The sequence below is a fragment of the Galeopterus variegatus genome, unplaced genomic scaffold, assembly GCF_000696425.1.
Source record: "Galeopterus variegatus unplaced genomic scaffold, G_variegatus-3.0.2 Scaffold5403, whole genome shotgun sequence".
NCBI lineage: Eukaryota > Metazoa > Chordata > Mammalia > Dermoptera > Cynocephalidae > Galeopterus > Galeopterus variegatus.
The window spans coordinates 108,562-114,286 of NW_007731514.1; positions in this window are offsets into that span (position 1 = coordinate 108,562).

Consider the following 5,725-nt stretch of genomic DNA (forward strand, 5'->3'; position numbering starts at 1 on the left):
CATTCCCTTTTTCTTTTCTTACACTTTTGAATTAATTTTTATTATCCAATTTCTCCCACTCCATTACCTTCTTATTCCTACAAGCTTTCATTATTCTTTTAGAGGTGTGCTAGAGATTATAATATGTATCCTTGACTTAGTAATATCTACCTTAAATTATTACTTTTGCAACCTCCCAGATAAAGCAAGGACTTTTTAAAACTTCAACTCCATTTACTGCCCTCTTCCTTCTGTGCTAATGTTAACATGTATTCTAAATCTATATGTATTTTAAACCCTACAAAATATCATCATTATTATTATTTTAAATAGAGAATATGCCCTTGTAATTACCTGTGTATTTGTATTTCTAGTGCTCCTTCTTCCTTCATGCATTACTGTGCTTCCATATGGTGTCATTTTTCTTCTAAGTAAAGAAATGCCTTAATATTTCAAGTGCTATTCTGGTGTGATCAACTCTTAATGTTATTGTTGTTTTAAAATTTCTTTATTCTCCCCCTTTATTTTTTTAAAATTTTATTTTAACATTTACTTGTTTTATTGGGTATGAAATTCTAGGATATTAGCTGTTTCCTTTCAATACTTTAATCATTTCATTTTCTTCTTTCTTACTGTAGCTCTTTTGAAGGTAATTTGCCTGTTTCCTATCACTGTTAAATTATGCCTTTGATTTGGTTTTTCACAAGCTACACTATGATGTGCTAGAAGTGATTTTTCTTTTCATTTATCCAGGTTTAGGTTTATAGAGCTTCTTAAATCTGAGATCTGATTTTTTTCAGTTTTGTAAAGTTCTCAGCCATTCTCTCTTCTAATATTGGCTCTGTCCCGTTCTCTCTCTTTTCTCCTCCTGGGACTTCAGTTATACGCCTGTTAGAACTTTATGCTTGTGTCACGTTTCCCACCCTTTTTACTCTCTGTACTTCAATCTAGTCCCCTAAATCCTGGCTTTTTTGATTACTCCCCAATGCCATCAAACAGCCATTTTAGGTTTTTTTTCCAATTTTTATGATAGTTCATAACAGGAGGATTTGTGTGATACAAGCTAGTTCATCATAACTAGAAGCAGAAGTTAATATATAAAGTGTTCTCCACAGTACATTACCAAATGAAGAACTACATGTATACGTGTGTTTCCATATACATAATTATTATAATATGCATAATTATGAAAAGATATATACTAAAATGTTAAAAATATTTCTGTAGGATATGAATTTCGCAGTGATTTTTATTTTCTTTACACTTTTCTAAATTTCCAAAACATTTTCATAGTGAAGATGTATTATTCTTATAATAGAAAAATATATATTTATAAAAATCACCATAATAGTACTTTGTAGTTATCAACTGAGAAGAAATTAAGAATATGTGGGGAGATATTTCTTCTAGCACGTATGAAATGATTATAATCACAAAAAATAGTGAATAAAGAGATGTATAAAATGCACATTTGTATATAAAACATACTTTATTTACCCTGAAGCCTACCCACAATATTGCTAAAAAAGAGAAAATTTGCAATAGCAATTTATTCCACCTAAACAAATTCTTTTTGTCAATTACAAAATGCTTAACTCCAACCACCTCTTACTCTGAAAAATATTCAATCAGATATTTGAATATTGAGTACCAAGAGCAGTGATATTTAATATAGTCACACAACTGTGTCTTAGTTTGATGCTGCTATAATTTTGAAAATTGGTTTTTCTTGGCCTAAAAAAATTTATTCAAGGCAGAAATCAAACTTAGGGTACTTGTTATGGCAAAGAACTAAATGTTTTCCCCCTAAAATCAACAACAAGGATATCTTTTCTCTATCCTCTGTTCAGTCTTATACAGGAGGTTCTAGACAGTGCGATAAGGAAAAAAACAAATAAATAAAACACATCCAGATTGGGGACAAAGAAGTAAAACTGTTGTTATTCAAAGATGCAATAATTATCTATGAAGAAAATTCTATGGAATCTATGAAAACACTACTAGAACTCACAAGTGGGTTTAGCAAGATTGCAGGACATAAGATCCATAAAAAAGTCTTTTGCATTTCTATATACTAACAATGTATGATCATGTATTTAATTTTTTAAAAAATACCATTTACAATAGTGTCCAGCAATGTGAATACAGTTATGTGCTGCACATAATGATGTATCTGTCAACAACATACCCCATATGCTTCAATGGTCAGAGCAATAAGTTATACCATACAGCCCAGGTGTGCAGAAAGTTATACCATCTAGGTTTGTGTCAGTATACTCTGTGATGTTCACACAATGACAAAATTGCCTGACAATGAATTTCTCAAAATGTATCCCTTAAGTGACACCAAATGCCCATCAACAGATTAATAGATAAACAAACTAATAGTACGTTTATATAATGGAATACTACTCAACAATAAAAAGAAATGAAGAACTGATACACACTCAGACATTGATGAATCTCAAAATAATTATACAAAGAAACAAAAAATGAAAAAAGAATACATTATTATGGTTATATTTACATAAAATTCTAGAAAACCCAAACTAATTTACAACAACAGAAATCAGATCAGTTTCACTTGGAAAAATGGATGGGGGGCAGAAGGGTAAGGAGGGATAGGACGGGAGGATTGCAAAGGGACATGGGGAAACTTATGGTATGTTGATTACATTTTCTCAGCAAAGCCACTTTTTAAAATAGCATTTGGAGAGAAAGGAGACGGGGCTTGGCTATTTGTGGCAAGCATATGTACAACCCAGTGCAGGGGGCTCTACAAAAACTCCCCCAGCAGTTCAGAGGTGTTGGGCTGAGATCTCAGATCCTCTGCTCCTTCCTGTGCAGGTCATGAGTTAGGTAATCGAAAGAAGATTCTGGCAGCTTTAAGCAAGGTAGACATACTTTATTCTTCAGATGTGAGCTTCACAGACATGCTTTATTCTCAGACATGCTTTATTCTCTGGCTCTGCTGCACTGACCCTCCATGCTCTGCCGACCCTCTGTGCTCTGCTGACCAGGGATGCAGAGCAGTTACTTTTTCACTTTTAGTAAACAAAAGCAGCCACAAACCAAGCATTACGTAATTACAACAATCATGCTGAATCAGTAAATGGGCGCACATACGTGGTTACACTACTCTTATAACTTGTTGCTAGTGAATATGCTGAATCTTGCCCATTTGTAACAGATGTGAGGCAAGTGAGCCTGAGTAAACTTTTTCTACTTTCCTTACAAGAGGGCAGGAAAGGAAGATTATACCTAGCTTAGTTGAAAATTATACCTCCTTGTCTGGCAGTTAATGAACCTGTAATGAGCTGACAACGGCTTAACCACCCTACCAAAATCAGCATGCTGCACCTGGAACTTTGCAGATGACAAAAACTGCCACACCTGTGCAATAGATGAGACAAAACAGCAGATGACCACTATACGACCTTCTACCCATGATGTTAGACTGGAAAGGCCACTACACATGACCAAAAACTTCAGAAACTCAGGGATGCATAACAGGAAGTTGACACAACCTCACATCCACCTATTAGGCCTTAATTACCCTAGATGAATATTCCACTTCTTAGTAAGGTTAGAGAAACACCCCTCTCCCAGAACAACATTTAAATCCTCCCGTTAGGAATCTATGGTGTGTTCCTCCCTCATGGAGATGTCTGTGCATCTTTCTGTGCATACTTTCATTTTACAGTGAAGTCCCATTGTTTGAATGTTCCATCTGTCTGTCCCTATTCCTTTTCTTTTGCTCAGTCTCTTCCATGGTTTGACCAAGAACCTGGAACTACCATCCAATAACAGCATCATAATCTAGGTATACCTCTGCACCTTGATTTTATCCAGATTTATCTATTTGATACATTATTATTTCACTTTTCTATAGTATTTTTTATATTGCAAACACCATAGCTTATTGCTTTAAAAATATTTTTTTCTCTCTTCTTGACCACCTTTTACTACTAATATTCTTATTTGTACTTTATTTTTTCTTAATGAATTTTGCCAGAAATCAGAAAAGACTATTTTAACAGGCTTTTTCCAAGATGCAGCTGTTTGTTTTGTTGATCCTATTCTTTACTTTTCATTAAAAATTTTTTTATTATTTCTTTCCTTCTACTTTGGGCTTTTTCTTTGTTTTCTTTCTAAATTCTTAAAATGACTGTTTAGATTGTCACTTTCCCCTTATTCTTCTATTAGCCTCAAAGCACCAATTCACCCATATCCTAAAAGTCCTGATATGTACTATTAGTGTCAAACAGATCTAAAAAATTTGTGACTTTCATCATTTCTTTTTTACCCATAATTTATTTGAAAGTTTTATTTTATTTATTTATTCATTTTTTTAATTGACACATAATTGTTGTACATATTTATGGGGTACATGTGAAATTTTGATATATGTATGCAATGTGTAATGATCAAATCAAGGTAATTGGCATATCCATCACCTCAAACGTTTGTCATTTCTTTGTGTTGAAAACATTCAAAGTCCTCTCTTCTAGCTATTTGAAATTACACAATAAACAGTTAACTATAGTCACCCCACAGTGCTATAGAGCACTAGCCATTATTCCTCCTGTCTAGCTGTAATTTTGTATCCATTGACCAACTTCTTCCTGTCTCCCCACCCCCTACCCTTCCCAGCATCTAGTAATACAATTCTACTCTACCTCTATGAGATCATTTTTAGCATCCACATATAAGAACATGTGGTATTTATCTTTCTGTGCCTGGCTTATTTTGCTTAACATAATGTTCTTCAGGCTAAGCCATGTTGCCGAGAATGACAGGATTTCATTGTTTTTTATGGCTGACAAGTATTCAGTTGCCTATATATGAGGGGTTTTCAAAAAGTTCATGAAAAGATTTTATCATTTAATTCCATTTTTCCACATACTTTTGAAGTACCCTTGTATACCACATTTTCTTTATCTAGTCATCAGCTGATGGACACTTAGGTTGATTCCATGTCTTAACTATTATAAACAGGGTGCAATTAAACATAGGAGTACAAATGTCTCTTCAATATACTGACTTCCTTTCCTTTGAATATACACAGGGTCTTCAAAAAGTTAATGGAAGGATTTGTATTATCTTTTAATTCTATTTTTCCATGAACCTTTTGAAGTGCCCTTGTATACCCAATAGTGGGATTGCAAGATCATACAATAGTTTTACTTGAAGATTTTTTAGAAACTTCCATACTGTTTTCCATAATGGCTGTACTAATATACATTCCCACCAATAGTACTAATTTACATTCCCACCAATAGTACTTATTGACATTTCCACCAACAGTGTATAAGAAGTTCTCTTTTCTCTGCATTTGGTTTTTTTTGTCTTTCTGATAATAGCCATTCTAACTGGGATGAGATGATATCTCATTGTAATTTTAATTTGCATTTCTCTGATGATTAATGACGTTGAGCTTTTAAAAAAGTACTTATTGGTCATTCGTATGTCTTCTTTTTGAGAAGTGTCTATTCAGATCACTTGCCCATTTTAAAATTTTATTTATTTTTAAAAATTTATTTATTTATTATTATTTTCACATTTTAAGATGTTGGTGTGGAGCAGTTGGGGTGGAGGGGGAGAGAGGGAGGGGGATAGGGTGGGAGGATAAGGAAGGGGGGAGGGGGCATGGTTGAGGCCCATGGCACCCCCCTCATTCCATCACAGGAGCTCAGGGGGCTTCCAGTGGTGGCCTGGTGTTCATGGCTGGGCTGGATTCAGACAT